The sequence below is a fragment of the Pseudopodoces humilis genome, chromosome 7, assembly GCF_049639895.1.
Source record: "Pseudopodoces humilis isolate 2021_Gansu_Grassland_sample_001 chromosome 7, ASM4963989v1, whole genome shotgun sequence".
Lineage (NCBI taxonomy): Eukaryota > Metazoa > Chordata > Aves > Passeriformes > Paridae > Pseudopodoces > Pseudopodoces humilis.
The window spans coordinates 50,098,166-50,118,242 of NC_142206.1; positions in this window are offsets into that span (position 1 = coordinate 50,098,166).

The following is a 20,077-nucleotide window of genomic DNA, read 5'->3' on the forward strand; positions in this document are numbered from 1 at the left end:
TTAGATTCTTACTTTTCATTCTAGATCTTTTAAATTTCACATTCACACACGTAAGCATCAACATTTCTTTCTGAGATATGTATTCTGGAAAAACAATCCTGTGGATTTTTTCAGGAAGTGAAAAAAACATTAAGTGTAGAGTTCTAGTGTACATGACTCAAGAAAATTAATTTTTTTAAATATGAGCATGGCAAAAATTTCCCCTAGATTTGTATAAAATTATTAAAACAGGAACAGGAACATTATTATATAAGAGTTAATTTTTTTTTTATTAATGTGTGTGTAATGAAAATTTCTGCTATTATTAATTCTACATTTCCAGTAAGTATCTAAATTATCTGAGGTAGCCAAAAAATGTCTGATTGTCTGAGTTCCTCAGATAAAGCTATCATTTTGGAAAATGGGGTTTTCCTCTTTTGGAATATCTAAAACAAATGCTACCCACAAAGTATGTCAGTTCCTAAGTTAGTGCTCTGCACAGTCATGAGTGTAATAATTTTGTACATTAGAGGTGTTAATGCAGCTTTGCTTTTTCCCATTTACTGACTCTTGATGAATGCATCTGGTGTGCTTAACTCTGCAATATATACTTTATATATAACTATTTTGATATTATTACTCGGTTCCTGCTTTTCTACTTTCTTTTTTGTATTTTGAAAAAAAAAAAGTTTTAGCATAAAAGAAGCATCCTTTCTTTCTCTCCATTTCCATTTATTAATGCATAAATATATATGATTTTAAAAATCTCATTAATAACTTAAGATTATTTTAAATGTTTTTTTTTTTTCTGTACATTGCATTATTTGATTCTAACCCACTGAGCAACTTTCACAGAGCAGATTGTCATTTTGACTGTATTTTGCCTTTTGACTGCAGTCTATCACTTGAAAGTGTGTCCCTCCCCCATTCCAGCTATGCGTTGCAAGCTTTTTTATCTTTTCTACCTTGCTAGAGGCATTATTAGGGCAGCTCACCTTTGACCAAATGGGCAGATGAACATTCATCCTCTGGAGCCAATACTAGTGCTGTTTGGTAGATCAGCTCTCAAATGGTACTGAACTGTGACCTCTGCTTCTGTTCAAAGACTAAAAACATAAGCTTGAGTTTCCATTGGTGCCAAGCCTGGGAACCTGAGCTGCTCCCTAATCCCAGGTCTCACAGCCAGCAGCACAATGCACAGCTCACCATGCCAGCCGGCCAGCCTGAAAGAATGTCTTTATTCTCTCTTCCTCAACAAATTGCTTATTGTTTGGCCCACAGGCTGCTAGACCTTGTGAACTGTCCAAAACTTTATTGCTTTTCTGTAAAACTTTCTTCTCTTTTCCCTCTGATTTTGCTTAAAAATAAAGTTAGTTCCTATTTTCATGTCTTCATAATCAAATATTAAATTATGCCTGCTTCTTTTAATTTTTTTTGCAGAGCATATCTGCCCCTTGGAAGCCTGTAGGAACCACAGAAATAATATAAGCCCTTCAGGTTTAGTCTCTTTAGAAAGAAGTCTGTGGAAATGTGAAGTGTTGCTAGAAGGAGTGCTCTATATTACTGTGAGAAAAATGGAGCCAAAAAGTTTAAGAGCATTCCTAAATTTCCGAAGATATGTATCATTTTTTTGCTCCTGGGCTCATCTTCACTGTGGATACAATGTGATTGTTGTATAAAGAGTGGCCATAGGACAAAACACTTACTTGGGGTCATTGTATTTTGGAGTTGTTCAGGAGTAGTTGCCTTCAGAGGAAGTTAAAGCAGAGTGCGTAAGTTGATGTGTTATTTATCTCTCAAGGTATTTCTGGAAGCACCTTTTGTTTTCAGCAGAAGTTTCTGGGAATGTGATTGCAGGATGATCATTGTGCAAGCTGGCACTAGGCAGAGCATTGGCAAGATAAGGCTGATATTGCAAAATTCAGCCAGAAACCCTGGGAAAAGAAGAGTTTCGCAGGTGTGACCCCAACATATAAAGAGAGAGATTGCTTCATAAACATGGCCAAAAACATGGGACCAGGGCACCCCTGTTGCCCTTCCTCCTCTCAGCAAACCTGTGCCGAGACATGTTCCGTGTTCAATGGGCAACCTTGTCCCTGACTGGAGATAGGGAACTAGGAGAGGAATATCCTTGTGAGCAGTAAGATTAGTTCTGATCACTCAGAGAGTGCTAATATCAACTTAAACATTCATGCAGTTCTTAACTTTTTGCACACATTGATTAAGAAAGATGAGTGAAGTGCACAACTTTCTGGAGCCACACATGACCTAAGAATCACACAAATTTCTTAAAAGTGTCAATGTGTGTGTGTATGTGTGTATATATATATATATATATATATATATATATAATTTAATACTCTTTCAAGTATGAGAATGGCAGCACAAGAGTAGAAGAATTGCAAAACTAAAATGTCCATATTAAACTGATATATGGTACATACCAGATGATATATATACTGCCTTATTGTTCAGTGGTGGCTCAGGAAGCTAAATGCATAATTTAAGATATATGTACAGTCTAAGGGTCAAATGCTGTCAGTTACACGAGTGTAAATCAAGAGCAATTGCTCCAAAGTGACTGAAGTTGCAGTACCCTGGATTTACACAAGTGTTGCTGAAAGCAGAATATGAGTCAATATGTGTCATCAATACAGCTGAGTTAGTGGTGTTGAGGGAATTTTATGATATGCCCGCACCTAAATCCTTCACTTATTTTTTTTTCATGTTTTATACTATTACACTTTATGTTTCAAATTTTGTCTGTGTTTTTAAATGAATAAGGGACTCAAATCCTGATTCTGTAAGTGAAATGTCCACTTCTCTCATCTAGCAAATTTTCTGTCTTACTTCATAACAGCAGGCTAAAGATCTTACATTCATGGAAGGATTACTTCCCTGACTTACATTTAAGGCCTGCCTTAGTTTCTATAAATGCATAACTCTGAACCCCAGCAGAATGTTGCTAGGCTGCCTGGCTGGCTGCATGCAGAAATGCATCCTTGTCATTCGCTCCATTCTGTTAGAGAGTGTACAGCCTGCTGTGGGGTCAGGAGGCAAAGGGTCCCAGACATGTAGGAAGCGGGATCTGGATGCAGCAAGAGGAATTGTGCACCTGGTTGAAGTCAGTGGGTATGGACAGCTGGCAGCTAAAGAGAAAATCAGCTGTTGTGAAAGATCACAAGACAATTTTCTTCACTGAGACATGCTGGATTTTCTTATTGAGAAGTTCAAGATAAAAAAAGGCTATGCACGGGACACTGCCTGGAAGATACAGTGCAAAACAAAGAGGTACAAAAACTCATAATCTGTTGGGGAACTAGAAGAGTACCTGTCAGATACACCTGGTCTTCAATGGTCTTATTTTGCATGGAGAAAGAATATATGATTTTCTGGGTTGAAAGGAGGTTTTTAATTCTGAAAGGAGGTTATATGTTAAATATACGGTAGCAGTCTATTCAATAATAGAAGTCAAGTCCCTTACTTGGGAAGGCAGAATCTGGTATTCTATCACATAAAATAATGTCATTATTTCTCTAACATACTTTTAAATTGAATGTGTTATTTTAAATCATTTTTTATTATATTCTTGAATACCTAGAAAGATTAAAAAGCTCAAAAGTAGATTCCCCAGTATTCACATAATCAAAAATGGCTGAATTAATTTGAGACACACTTACAAAAAAAAAAAAAAAAGGCCATTTCAGATTACAATGATCAACTGGGGGGGTTTGCCACTTCAAAAGAAACAGAGCAAACCTCTGTGTGTGCTCAACACACACACACTCCCTTATCCAGTTAGAACAATATGTAGGTATAGATTTGGCAGGATTGTTTGATCCCAAAAGGATTCGTATAAGAAAAACTTCTCTTTCAGAGAAATGATCTCTCTAGAGACTGATAGTGATGATACAATAGGCTGGAGTTGCTATTATTAAAAAAAAAATTACTACCTTTTCTGACTATGTTTCTTTTTTTCCCAGTGGGATTCTGATTCCAGACACTCAACTAGCCTGATATCCACTGGGAAAGTGATGACACCATAAATTATTTAAAGGTTTGAAAACCACAAGAACTACTGTATATAACCAGATTGGATTGACTTTTTAACTCTTTTGATTAATAATACATAAAGCCTTAGATATGTGAATTGGTCGAGTGCTAACCTGTTAACAAAAGGAGTAGAAGGGATGAATTCTATCATTTCTCATAAGTTATTCTACTTAACACATTGGCCAAACAAAACAAACAAATGGACAGCTCTGCCTTAGTCTTATACCTTTAATGCATCATCAATATTTGATGACTACCTAATGTCTCTATATATCTGGACAAAGATGATAATTTGATCACCTGGCTTCCCAATTTCAAATTTCCCAAATGCTTTCTCCTACATTCATCCAAACACACAAGTAGAAAGTAGATGAAATTTCAATATCCTGGCTTGGTTTTTTTTGCTTTTGTTGTTTGTTTTGTTTTTTGTTTTTTGGATATTTTTGCTTTCATTTTAACACTGTTAACTACTTACAGGTGGAAAAAAAAAAAATCAATCTTCTGCAAGAAATTTGGGCTACAATTTCCTAAGTTTATGACATTTTGTCCTCAGCAGTAGGGTGAGAGTCGATATGTGTGCTGCTTCAGACAGATTTTATGTTCTACCCTTCCCCTGCTGGCTCTGTTTTAATTATTCCCCAGGTTCATAGGTTTTGTTCTCTTTCATGCTATTCTGGGTGGAGCTCAGAGAAGAGAAGTGTTGCTCTTTCCTCTTCAAGTACAGATGAAGGTGCATGGGACAGCCTGCATTTCTAAGCAAAAAGAAAACTCTACAGGAGACAGACCAAATACTTTTCTTCCAGGTTGCCCAATCCATGCTTCAAGACACAGGTTATCCAGGGTGACTTCAGTATGATGCCTTAGTTACAATAATTAATGCTGTGTTTTCTGAGCAATAGACTGGTATTATTCCTCTGGATTATTTTCTATTACCCCATATGAAGCTTTACTCCCTTAGACTTAGGAAAAATAGGAAATATTTTTTTTTTATTTTTTTCTATTTCATCATTCCTGTATACTAATCCTTTAACCATGTGATTCAACTTTTAATTTTCTTCTGCACAAGAAACTTGCTTGCTCTCAAATGCAGAGTCCAGACACAGAAACTCTAATCAATTCTTTTTACCTCTTGACATGCCCACAGAGCCATCCTTTTTTGGTCCCCTTAATGACAGATGTGTGTGGCTTTCCATGTCCCAGTTTCACATATTAAAACTTCTGTACTAGAAGGCAAAGTGCCATCCATCCTCTGGCCTGACCACTAAAGAATACCTCACCTTGTTTTTAAAACGTTAAAATCTATGTGAGATTTTACAGTGCATAAAGAAAAAAAAAAATTCAAATAAAAGGCACACCCTAAATTTTTTTTCAGTCCATTGTCCTTGATTTGATAAATTATTTTGGTGGGAATTTCAACTGATGCCATAAGTGGAATTCAATGAATTTGTTATAATATGAACAAAATTAAAATCACATATCAGCTCTTAGAAAGAAATGAGGTCAAATCTCCTAGTAAAATACAAACTACAGAAAATTTTAACAACCTATGAATTATACCTGAATTAGATCTCATTTATGATTCCAATAATAAAAGTAAATTATTTATCAACATTTATTAAATCTTCATGGTTCCTATCACCTGACTTTCATATACACAATTACTATATAGAATCTGTTGCCATATTCTGTTTCCTTTCTCACTTTAAATATCACCCAATTAATTCATACCTCCCTAAAATATAATGGGAACATAATCATATGCTATTAATATAGTAAGAATCTCACCTATAGTTAATTTATATCCACACCTTTTTTTTCCTCATACCTGCCATATCAATAGCAGCACAGGCACGTTACTTTGCTAGCTGTCATGGTTGTACACACCACTTGAACAATCCATTCCTATTCTAAAATAAAATTCTAGCTACAGTGTTATTTTTGCACATTTTCTTAAGGCAATTTAAGATCTAACAAGGGCACTGAGACCAGCATATGACTTAACTAGAACAGCAAGTATCTTTCAACTGTCATTAAAAAAAAATAAAATAAAAAAATCCACATTTGTTTTCTTTTCCATCTGGGATTATGCGACAAAATGATCTCCTGCATCTAATCAATTATTTTTCTTCTATATCTTTTGCATTTTCCTGCAGAACTATTTGCAAGTGTAACGGGAAGATCCTTTAGAGATAATCTGGTGATTATTACAAATTCAACCTTGGATGCTGTAGGCATTAAAAGATGAAAATTGCCTGAAGTCCACTGTTGTACAACAAATCTGTACCTCTGGACTCCTGTCCTGAGGTGAAAATGCAAACCAGAGAGATATTTAGAATCATTTTGACAGTTCATAAAATTAAGCAGGGATTAGGGATTCTCTCAGAAATAAATAAATAAAAAATATAATGCCACAGGGCCCAAACAACGTTAATCACATCTCCTTGCAACAGGTATTACTGAAACCCACTTTTGGGAAGAAAATGAAGTTATGTAATTATTTCTGGCATGTATTTAGAACTAATGATGCCAATTTAAAAACCTGAGCAAGTTCAATTTAATATAGATATGTATGATACAGACACACACATGATTAATGTTTAAACTACCCATTCAGTTTAAGTTTATACAGTTATAGGTGCCTATAAAAATTATGTATATTTGTGTATTCTATTTTCTTCTCAATTTTATGGATTAGCCCTGATAATACAAACACTTGAACATATGCTTAACTTTACATAATGAGAATGTCTTGCTGATTTTAGGATAACTCTCGATCTACATGAATTTAAGCAAAGCCTAAGAGTCTACTGGGAATGTAATCTGTGGTGCCAGTCATATGAAACACACATTTAATAAGAAAAGAATTGAAATAACTGCAGCAGACATAGATGACTTTGATTCCTGCTGTGTTGAAGGCAGGTGAGCAGCAAACATGGCTAAAATGAATTCAGAACAAAACACTGTGCAGCTGCACATAAATACATTTGGGGTAAGCATGGAGTTTTACAGTTATCCTCCAAAAATTCCCCACCTACTTCACAGGCTTTTTAGTACAGTTAAAAATATTTCATTTTCTTTTTCAAAACCGAAAGGCAACATAGAGATACTAAGCAACAGTGCTAGTCCACTTAAAAGAGTGCATAAACTTTCCTTTCTGGATGAAAAAAAAAAATCATTGCACTGAGTTTATAATTAAATTTTCACTGCATTGGATTAGTATCATGTTTCAATATATTTGGAAAATATTCAAGTTAATTTAACATTTTCTAACAAACTAAAAGTCCAAAATAGAACTAGCTGCATTGCGTTAAGAAAAAATAAAATAATTCAAAGCATAGAAATACTTTTCAAGTTTGACTATATGTTCAATTTTTAGTTACTAAGTTTAAGCAGTGAATTTTACACATTTTTTTTTAAATGATGTAAATACTTCTTTGTAATAGATGTTAACAAATTTCCTGACTCAAAATAGAAAAAAAGAATTCTTCTTTACATAGTACAGTTTAGGCATTTGAATTATAATTAACTTCCATCTTTAAAAATTTCTTTTGAAAATTATTTTTCATCCCACTTTACTCCAGAATGCTGACTGGAGCTAGAATAATACATCACACAAATGTTGATTTAAATATTTAAACAAATTCACTTACTTTGGATTTACATCCCCTTTGGGCTCTACTTTCCATGAACACTCTGATAAATAAACTTACTGTAAGGAGGATCTGCTGGGATGACAAATTATAAACAAAAATTGAAGAATACATGTGGGATATGAATTTTTGAATTCTAATCATCAATTGTTGCACCAGCAATTAAAGCTGACTGAAGGACAATAATTCCATGCTACATTAATTTTCAAGACTTCATGTCTGTGTCTAGTTTGGTTTGGTTTGATTTTGTTTCTTTTCCTGGAGAAGATGGTGAAAATGCCCACACGTGTAAGTGTCTGCCTGTAACAGTCAGGGACACTCAAAGACCCTGACTGAAGTCTTTTCTCAACCTGAATCAAAATTACTCATTTTCACCACGGATTTGTAGATGTGATTACTCAGAGTTAGCTAGAGGAGGAACATAATCCTGGGCTTTTTGTGTCCACTGTTAAACCACAGGCTTGTCAGCAAAGCCAAAAACTATTTTGCTCCTTCTCATTCTCCAAAATATTTCCATTCAGACAAATTACAAATGTAGCTTTCAGAGCTACAGGGACTGAGATAAACTTTCCAAGACGGGGACATTTAATAATCACCACTCCTGAGGTGAGGCTAGGTTCCTGCCCCCTCTCAGGTTTGTTGGGGGAAGTCCTGCGGGATTCATCCTGCAGTTTGCCAGGAGCCCCGACATGCCTGGGCATCCCTAAGGACTCCCAGCCACTCAGGGACACGCTGCCCATCCTGAAGGGCCAAGCATGGCTGTTTGTGTTGCAATATTGGTTTGCTCTGCAAGAAAGGGATTGAGAAGAGATACAGGAACTAAATGCTACAGCAAAAGAGGCTGGCCTGAGCACCATGTCACTGTCTGCCACTTCCCTTCCCTGTAGGAGCCAGGGCTTGCACACAGCAGCCTCTGAGTTGACAAGCTTTGAGGACAGACAAAGCAAGAGAAGTTTCATCTCTTCTCCCCACAGTTTCCTCTGTCTGGGCTGGGTTCCCAGAACAAAGAGCCTTTTCACCATAGCTTCATTGTGAGATGATACATGGTGATGCAAATAATACTGCTGTTTGTCACTCACCGCACAGCCCCATCCAAATCATGACCATGTCATTCAGTTTCAACCCAACCAACGTGAACTCTCAGTTTCATGGGGAAATTCATATATCTCTGACCCTAAATTCATACAACATCTCATAAGTGCAATACAAAGATCATGTTTGCAAACAGACTTTTCTTTAAGGGTGTAGGTTTGTGCATGTGTCAGTGTCAAAGTTTTTTGGTGTCCCTATATGTTAGGAGAGCCTTAAAAAGGCTTCTGTTTGGATTTTATCACTGGTTGGACAAGTAGTTGTAGTGCCTTCAGCAAGCAGACCCTCACTTTTGACAAAGCAGCTGGCACATATCTAAGCAATTTTAGCCAGGAATTACATCAATAGCAAGTTCTTCTCCTTAAAGACAGCTGGAAAGTGAGCTTTGATTTATTTTTATTTTTGTCCTCGGGATAATGGTTTCTTACTTAGTTATGTCAATGGTCAATAGCATAACAAATCCTTCATCATGAGAATGTGTGTATCACTTTTCAGCAAACCCTGGCCTTTTGAGGTGAAATGATATACTGCCACTTAGTTTCAAATTGACATCTCTCCTGGTTGCCAAGGCAAGTTAATTTGCAAATCAGCATTTTGCATGAAGCTTTTAAGCCAATCCAGCTAGGCAATGGCTGCCATTGCTGTGCAATTAGTGTCTAAAGCACTTAAAATGACATTATTTAAAAAAAAAAACCCAGAAAGATCAGTAGTTTTGTTCTGTACATGGCCAGAGACTATGTTGCTGAATGAATAGCAGATCTGGACTTAGAAAATTATAGCAAGGTTCCAATCTGATTGGAAAGGAATGAAGAATGTGCATGTAACGACATTGGCAGACTTGAAATGAGAAATTTTAGTTTCACTGTTCTTTAGAAAAAGAAAATACACACCCCCTCATAATTAATTCACAAACTGCCTGACTTAGATACCACAGAACAGTAGCAAGTGACAGTTAGAGGAGGAGAAGGCAGTCACTGCAATTGGATTTACATTCAGTTAAGGCAGATCTTTTTAAGCACAGAAGTGAACCTGAAAATGGCCTAAATTTCAGATTTTTACTTGAACACTGTCGAAGACTTGCAGAATTTCTGGCTCTTATTTTGGTTTTCGAAGGCAGAGTCAAGAGAGAAGCATGTTTTGAGGGAAGTGTTCTTTTCGGAAGATATTTTTCAGTTGCATTTTCATCCACCTTTAAAAAAACCTCTTTGTTTTTTTGGACCTCTGGCTTGAAATCTATTAGGTATCAATGAAAAAAAATGGCTGTGAAGAAAATAGGGGATATTTTAGAAGAGATTTTGTTTATAAGAGAGGCAGGTATCTGGAGAGAAAAAAAAATAAAACCAAAAAAGTACCACAATGTTTGTAATGGACTAAATGTATTACATCTATTTTGATTTATTTACATTGGCTTTTTAAAAGCTTATTTAAAATTTTCCATCCTTTTGTGTCCATTTGGTATTTTTTTATGTCAGCACAGATGTGGCTTTATATTCAACTTCACTTACCACTAAATATCTATCAGCCATGTACTATAATGATTACAAGCTGTTCATTAAAGTGATAGGACTCACACAAGTATAAAAAGCCACCCAGTACTTCATCTTTCCATGAATCTGAGGGCCTTTCTAGCTGCCTTACTAGTAAATTTACTTGCATATTAGACATCTTGGATGAACACTGGCTGCGTAGAGTCTCTGCAGCAGAATTCAGGGAAAATTTCCCCTTCTATTGTTTTATTGGGTCTTGACACATTTTCATGAGGTAAGGTAGGGGGAGAACTTGCATCACAAGTGTCACAAGCATCTGTCCACTTATTCCCCAACACATGTCTGGTAGCATTGCCCCGGGGTGTCAGCGTGAGCACAAGCAGGTACTGTAGGGCAGCTGACCCTCTGGATGTTCATAGACTAACACCTCTTGATCAGTCTGACATTTGCCTGTTGATTTTGTCTCTGCCCATCCTCTCTTTGCAGTTTTTTGGGTTTTATTTTTCAATGTAGAATTCTTTGTCAAACTAAATCCATAACCCAAGTGAGATGTAGACCATCACAAAGAGTGACTTGGATCATCTCCAGGAAAGCCAATTAACATAAATACTGTAAAAAAGGGTACTAATTGAAGCAAATTGGGCCAGGCTGTTTTTCACGTGGACATTTTCCCTGTAACAAACATAATGCTAGCTGCAATAGCTGGCAAAAGACAAGGTTTGACACTGTTATAAGTCCGTGGGTGCGCAGTGTTTATGTCATACCGATGCACATGGTTGACACGTCAGGGGTATGTGGAAAATAAACTGCCCAATCTCTCTGGGTCTAACAGTTTACAGACCTCAATGATATACTGTAAAGGTGGTGCTGTTGACTTCAAAAGCAGTAAATCAAAGTGCCACCAGAAGGTGCTGACAAAATTAAGCAACCATGATTGAACAAAGAACGAAAGCTGTTCTGCATAAATAGATATTTCCTATTCAGACCTCCTAATATTTAATTTATACCCTTATTTGTCTTTTATGAAATTGCTTTAATTCTGAATGGGCAATAGGTTTATAAAGCAATTAACAGTACAATCCATAAGGGTCTTTTGTAATGTATGTTGTTCCAAAACTAAGCTTCATTAAGAAGTACTGGATTTTATATCAATAAGAAAATCTTATATTTTATCAGAAGAATGCAAAGGATTGTTAAACAGCAGTTGATTCATGTTGATCCCTATATTTCATAAGTAACATCTGAAAAGGTCAAAAATAAAATGAGTTTGTTGGTAACAGATATTTTAAATTCTGTCAGGTAGAATTTCTTTCATTCACTAGCAAGATGTGATGTCTCTTCCAGTCCTGCAGCTCAGCAATTCTCATGATTGGTATTGGTGTGGATACAACCTAAAGGTATGAATCCAAAATCCAAACTGTGAAAACCTTAATACAGACCTTGGCAGTGTGACTTGATACTGTTTATTTTTAGTATTCACAAACCTGAGAGCAGAATGAATTTTGGTTTGGACCTAGATTTTATGGATTAGTTTGTATATGGATTAGTACGTACATGTATCTACTTTAGAGAAACAGATGAGGCTTTTTCGGTATTTGTGAGAGTGCTTAAATATTCCTTCAATCCAGAGTCCACATTTATCTCTCATAGATAACACCTTTATATTCATGGAAGAAATAATCTGAGACCTTCACCAGTAGTCTGCCAAAAGTTACCCAGGCAGCTACAACTTTTACATGAAAATGAGAAACAATGAGACACAAACTCCTGTCTGCTGAATGAAATTTAATGAAGATAAAAGGTTCATTCCTTGGTTGTTCCAGTGAAGATGTCAGCTGTCACTAGCAACTCCTGGTGTACACCATATCTGAAGCTGATTGTAAGGGCCAAGAGCAGAATGCAGAAACCTACTGCAGCACCAGTAACTGCATACTGATCCACTCAAACCAGGATTGGAAAGTAAAGAGACGGTAAATAAACCCCCTCACAATGCATTGTCAATTTAAGTTGCTAAAACTCTTTTCACTCCTTCTGAATCCCTATTTGAAGCACCATAAGTAGAATCAAACTGTGTGGTCTCATGAACAAAAATAGGAACCAGCCACTCAACCTCACACCATCATCTGTTGGCCTGCCACAAGCAGGTCCCAGAGTTGCCTCCTGTTTGTTTCAGCCCTTCTCCCAGTCTGCCTTTTCAGGTGATGGCAGGCAAAGAGGAGCTCAGCAGAATAGTGAGGGACAAATTATGTTCCTTGGAGAAAATGAAAGGAAGACACAAGACAGTATGTCCTAATCATAATATAGCTGTGTCTGTTCTCACCCAGTACCACTGCTTCTGTTCCACAACAATCAATTTTACCTTGTAAGAAAGCATTTGAAATGATCTTTTAATGTTATCTCTCTTTTGGCAATGAAAATGACTCAATTACCCTGGAGTTCCTGATAGGGAATTAAAAAAAAATTAAAAAATACAAAACTATAAATAAGATAAAATAAAATTTTAGAAGTCCAAAATTTAAAAATACCTCATTGTTCCCAAAACCATCTGAAGTCAAAGAATTTGAAAACAGCACCTCACTCTCATGATGCTCACAGGGTGCTTTTCTGCTCACAAGGAGTCCATGCATTAGTAAAAATACAGGTATTAATGAGTGACAGTGGTCTAGTAGAAACATACAGGTCACTCTATACCATTTCTCTTCCTGTCCAATAAGAAATGTCAATTACAAGCTCTCTATCCCACTGATGTTTTAGAGAATAAGTTGGTGTGAGATTAATTATCTTTCATAGTTGATTTTTAATTTTTAATTTTTAATTTGATGTTTAATTTTTTTTTTCCTGTGCAGTAAAGAGGGAGAACTACTGCCATTTGACCACTTTCTCTACCACCTCAGCAGCTGAGAGCTGCCACTCTATAGCAAATGAATGAGTTTCTACAAGCAATGTCACCACTTCAAGCAGGCAGAGCTAGTGGTCTGCAAAGGTGATTATTTGCTTTGCTAGGCTAGATGATGACACCCTGAATCCAAAACTGCCTGACCTTTCTCAAGTCTCCCTAAGGTTTACAAAGTATAATATGCTCCATTCTGACAAAACAGCAAGGGAAAACACTAAAAAACTTCTTGAGAAAGTGTTTGTGGGTCAAGGATGTGGTGCCCTGGTGTAATCACAGACAAAAAAATAAATCAATACCACACATAGCTCATGTAGGAGGAAAGGATAATTGTCTGTCACAATTAGCTAGACAACATGTACCTCTTCAGTGCAGGACATTTCCCTCTTTCTTGTCTCACTGTGTGTCTGTGCTTTTCAGTCTGCTCTATTCCTCCTCACTGTGCCGTCCTCTCCCAAGTTATTCTGCATGTGCTTTTATCCCTGTTCCCAATTTCCCATGCTCTGCTGGCTGGGGTTTGAGTGGCAGGGAGGAATCTGTAAGCAGGTGTTGTGGAAGTGAAGCGTGCCATCCGGCCAGTACATTAGGTAAAGGAACGTTCCCCTGGGAGCCCTAATGCTCACAACTGCAGCAGCCCCAACTGTTTTTGCAAGAGGAGGAAGAGGCCAGTCCTGACCTCTTCTGACCAGATGTTTTGGAAATGTGCCCATTTTTAACAGATATAATAGCTGTCAATTTATCAAAACTGTAATAAGTATTAACAAAGCAGACTCTTTAGCTACAACCTTGTAGTAAAATGCAAGAGAAGAAACTGGGGCTTTGGAAGAGATTAGGTTTGAGTGCACGGGACTGTATTCAAAACTAGTTTAAGAAAATTTTCAAGACACTCTGCTCTGTATAATAGATATGATATGACTGGTTTAGACATGAATGCAGAAAAAAAAAGATAATTTTCATAAGCCTATGCCAAAAATGTTCAGGAATCTGTACAGACTAGACACAAAAAAAAGAAGCAAAAGGCAGCTAATGTAAAAACTCATGCTGCAATGAAAGCAATTGAGTTACCGATTTTGAGGCTCATTTGGAAACCTAAACCCTTTGCTTTGAGCTGTGGAAGGAGGGAATCCATATTCCACACACAAGAGAAAAATGTGTTCATGTTCTTTTATGACTATCCTTTCAAATTACTGAAATGAGAAAGAAACATCTATAAAAAGCATTTCTAAATGAGCAAATATTCTGCTTTCCTTCCTCCTGTTACCCCTAATTTATAGCCCACCAAGGGCTCACCAATTTTCTTAAACTTTTTTTTAAACAAATACCTCTTCTCAGCATAAATATATGAAAGCAATCATTTGCATTATCATTTTAAAGAGCCAGGATTTCATTCTGTTTCCAGTCTTGCAAAGGGGTAAACACATTTTCTTTTGAGAATCAGTGGAATTACAGGGAGCTTGCACTCCAAGAAGTGAGAACAGAATGGGGTACTGAGAGGTTTTGATGGCTAAAGCTTCTGGATTCACAAAACACTTAGTCAGGCTTTTTCCTTCACAATTGTAAACAATAGCTTGCTGATAACCAAGATGCAAATAACCAGAATGCCGTGCTTAAAATTAGAATTTCTTTTTCTTACTGTGATGGTCTTGTTGAGCAATAAAGCTTTTTACACAAAATAGAAACAATGCAGTAATAACAATATTTATTAATAGTAGCCATAAGGTAAAGGTTTTAATTTAAAAATAAACTTCATTCAGCATTATGGTTTTGCATTTGCTTTTTCTGACCAAATAAGAAAGACAGATTTCATTTAATTTTTTCATCTGCATTAGTCAAAGGAAACATTTCTTCTCCAGCATAGCTTTTGCAGTGTACAGTGCCTATCTGTGCATACAAAGAATCCCATATGGTTGAAGTAGGCTGGAGGGGTTGCTACTAACCATATTTAAAAAAGCAGATGTTACTAATCTTCTAAATATTACCCCCAAATGATGTCACTTGTGACTGACAATGGTTGGGCTCATCAATCCCTTCCAATGTCCTTTTGCATGTAACATGTAAGGGAAAGCAAATTTCCAGGAAGCATGGCTCTGACAGGGCAGAGCACTTCACTACTGAAGTGTTAAGCAGAATATCAGTTCCTGCAAGAAGAGGTACTACAGGCAAGAAGGAAAAGAAGTTTGCCTGCAAAGAGGCCATTCAGGTAAACTTTTAGGACAGCCATTTCAGAGTCAGGCTGCAGCATGACAAGTGAAGGTTTTTAGCTCAAAATGCCTGTCTGTGCCATGCAGCACACAAAGGACACTTTCTTTTACATTTACAAAAGGCTTCTTTACAGGTTTGCACATGAATGTAATCAAGTGCTTCTGCATACAAAGCCAATGTCAGTTCCAAAGGTTTTCAGTCAATGCCACTTAGAGTAGTGAGTAAACAAAAATGAAGGGTAGCACTGAACATTTTGACCACAAATGGCAAAGAAATGAAATATCTGCTAGTAGTAATTCTGAAAAAGTTTTGATAGCATTTTATAAGTAAGGTTTATTTTTTTATGGCAAAAACATAGTGATTTTTTTTCATTATCCTTATAATTCCCTCTCACTACCAGAGACTAGCCACCAGTTCAGATATGAGCTAGTGCCTTTCCTGAATTTCTAGAAAGTTGCACTCATAAAAATTTGGGTTATATCTTCTTGAAGAATCAATTAACGTAATAGTGGTTTATAGATATGATGCATCTCCAGTTCTCTGTGGTCCCTTGCAAGGCTCAATATAGGTCTTTGCCATCTGATTTTTTCTTTGTTGCCGTCCTAATACTCATCCTTACAGGTACAGTGCTTTGACAACTCTGCCTCCTTCCATACACACTTCATAAGGATATTTACATTAATAATATTCTGCAAAAATGGTTCTCAGATATCAAGAATTATATCCACGCTTTGGGAAGGGTTAAATAAGAGCACTTGCCTTAACACTATGGTATAAAACTTTATATAACAGTCTGTTTTCCTTTTTATTTTTTTTATTATTTTTAATATCTTTATCCAAGGTTTCATTACCTGTTTAATGAAAAGGACTGCATGAAGTCCTAGTTCTCTGAAAATATGAGAATTGAAAATCTTCTTCACTCCTAACTGTAACACTTTTTGGCAAAATGTGATCTAAATGCTCTATTACAGCAACTTTTGCCTGCACATGCAATTAGTACCTCTCTCTGTTTTGCTTTATACACATCTGTTTTTTCACAGCCAAGGACACAAACTATTACAAAGGAACAATTCAAAGACATTTCACCCTCCTGTAACTTTTCATTGCACAAGCAAGATGTTTTGTTTGGAGGCCGATGTCTGGTTCTACAATTGAGGTTTCACTATTTTCTATTTATATTTTTTGTTTATCAAATAAAAAACAATTGTTATGCCTATAATTTTCAATGAGGTCTAATCTCATTTGTAAGAGTGTAATGCAACTCTCTGCTCCACACTTACCTTGCAAATTTGTATTTTTTGTCTTTCATAACACATATGAAATATATTTACACGTTGCTTAGTCTCAGCTTGTTGCCAGCATGGAGTTCAACCATTCCAAGCAGAAAATGAACAGAATTTGGGGAAAACTTGTGTGACTGCAACAGGCAGACATGGTTAAATGTCAGCATTTTGGTATGTCATTCACTGGTCAGACTCTTCAGTGTACTGCCATCCAACAAACCTATGAGACATATTATCAAGGAATATATGCCAGCTCTTTTCCAGCAAACTGCTTGATGCCTGATGCCAAGTACTGGTGGGTGTATACCTTTTTATGCTGTCACTGCATTCAGCCTCCAGGGTGTTGCGTGAAAGGATCACTGGATGTTAATGAATAACAAAATGTGTCATTTCCCCTTAGAATTTATCTATCTATCATATACAGTGAAAAAGACATGTTTGTTTTCTTCTGCCTGTATTTACATGTGTGTCAAAATAAGTACTGTTAAACCTGGCCACATGCTTAGGCAGTATGTTGTCTTGTTAGTCTTTTTTTCATTATTACTATTGCACACCATCATATATCCCATTTCATATAAAAAAAAGTAGCCCAGTAAAATGAATTTGGACACAAAGATCTGTTTCTTCCTGGTTAGAGTAACACTTTGTGTTTAAAACTACAATTTCCATAGGCGATGAAAAGCTCTTAACCTATTTAAGTACATTGCCACTCATACCTCAGCAACATATGATAGAAAATAAAAATGTGAGAAGCATCATTAGAGATCCAAACCACAGCAGAGTAAATAATGTGAAAAAGCAATTTGTGACTACCTTGTAAAATAGTTTTTAATTAATGTTTGGCATGATCAAATTCCTTTAATGACATATTACTGTTGCCCGAATTATATATTGAAATAAAGAGTTCAGATCTGCAGATGATTTTTAAATAGTTTTGGGAGAAAAAAAAATTAATTTTGGAAACAAGCCAAAGCAAGCCATGAAGGTCAATCAAACAATCCACAAGCCAGTATCAGGCCATTGAAGTCTCACTGCACAAAACCATTGTGAGGCACTTTCTGATCATCTAAAAAATAAGTGCAATAGGTAAATTTTAGAAAATGAGAATTGGAAGATGCTGTTTATCATAAGTATTCCCTTCAGTTCTTCTCAAAACTTTCCTTACTTGCAGTTTTTATTTTTTAAGTATTTGCCCATAGGTTTCTTTCAAGTAAAACATGTTCAGAATATCAGGGCATGATAAAGCAATATAAATAAATATTCCAGTGCCACTTCTAATATGGTCTTGCAGCTGTACCAAAAAATCAGTGTAACTCCTACATATGGGAAGAATAGTTGCAGGTATCAAATCATACTACATCCAACTAATTTTATTAGACAATCTAGCAATTATAAAATACTATTTTTAATTTTCTTTGCAAATTTTAAAGGCTTTATGGGATACCAATATTTTCACAGGCAATATGTGTTGTTTCCTAGAGAAAAATATGTGGGTTTGAGTGCGTGCACAGTTTTAACGAAAACTCAGTTCACTGTGGGTCTTAATTGTGTTTTTCAGCAAACTGATTTAAAGTTCCCTGGGGCACACATACTGTAGAATTGTGACATATCACACCAGGTTAAGTCAAACTCAAAATGTTATGTGATATGACAGCGTGTAAAACACATGATTAACGCGCCCATTGGGAAACTTGGCTTCATGAAAAATGGTGCAACAGGGAAACTTGGGGCACTCTCTGGTAAATTTTCTTTTAAAAAAATAATAATAAAAAAAAGTACTCAAAAGTATATTGCTGTGTTAACTTCTCGTTGATATCCACATCTTTCTCCTATGGATGAAATGTCAGTGACAAAGATCAACACATATTCGTGGTCAATGCAAAAAGGCAAGAAGTTGTATTGTCTTGGAAAAGAATTGATTTTTTTACAATTTCGAGTGTGACTGTGAAGTACCTACAAAAGGTCCATAAATTATAATTTCACTTCCTGAAATTATAGATGCATGCTACACCTTTTCTACAGAGGATATAAAGGTATCATTTGCCAACACAGGGAGACCAGCTCTTTTCCTCCCTCTGTAAGAGTAACCATATTTTGTGTTCACATTTTGTGGACACAGCACCAACTATTATAGATGTGTCATGAAACAGGGCTATGAGATGCAACATATAGATTTTGGATTCTATTTACTCCCTCCTGTAGCACTGTAAAGAAGCTCCTAAAACTGCCTTCCTTTGTGAAATGTCATCCCCAGTGTGGTGCTGGGCAGCACAACCATTGGCCACTCTTCACTGATGCACTTGTTAAGAAATAACAGGTTTTTATATTTTTTAACAGTCTTTTTTAGCAGCAAGCTATGATGCTTTTTGGCAATTTTTAAAACTGACTTTTTATTGGAGGTTTCCCATCCTTTCTCTGCTCTTCCCATCAGGTTTGAATTGAATGGTTAATTTCAACTGAATTTGATAAGGATAGAGATTTAAAAATATTGTCTCTCTCTAAGTCTTGTCAAAATAGATAGCTGGTAGTGGCCAGAGATTGTTTTGCATCCTTTCTCAGAGAAAATCTTAAATACCTCTCAAATCTTATTGGACAAAAGAGAATCCACAGTGTCACCTTCAGTGCTCACCCGGATTGGAAAGCAAACCCAAAAATCCTGAAACTTCTTTTTATTTCTAAATGTCTGACAAAATATTAGTTGCCTAGTTTACTACACAACTACTTCCTGCAATGCAGTGGAAAATGGAAACACAAGAAGTCTGAGACGCTTAAAGTAATCACAGTCATGGGATCCTGTGTACCATAACTAAGTGCCAGAACACAGCCAAGCCATGGGTGTGAACAGACAGATCATTTCCAGCCAGGAGAAGCCGACAATCAGTGTCCCCCTGCTTACTTTCATCATGTGTTTCAGGTTGTGCTGACAGACCTGAACAGCCCCCCAAGTCCCCCCAAGTCTGCCAAGGAAGGGAGACAGGTATCCTTACAACAGAGGAGGTGTCCAGCTTGTGCTCCAGCCCTAATTCTGCAGTTGTCCTCTGAACTCTTGGCCCTGAAGGTGGTATAGGGAAAAATTTCTCAAGCTACTAACCTTCCTGAGGACAGCTACTACAGACACTACAGGCACTGCAAAGCTCCAGGGAAAAGAAGATCTATGTTTACTGTAAGCAGGGGTGGATGGAGCTGGGCACTGAGGGGCTCTGTGTGAGTCACTTGCCTGTGACATGCTGCAGGGTGCGGTAAATCAAGCAGAGTTATTGCAAACATTACAGCTCCCTTATCCATTCTGGTACATTCAGATTTACAGTAAAGCCCAATATTCAAATACTGATATTTAGGCAGAAGATAAAACCTTATCACAGCCCACAAAAAGAGAAAGGAAAGGTGTTAGATGTATCTAGTACCCAATCTGGCACATTTTAAAAATAAGCTAGCTTTCAA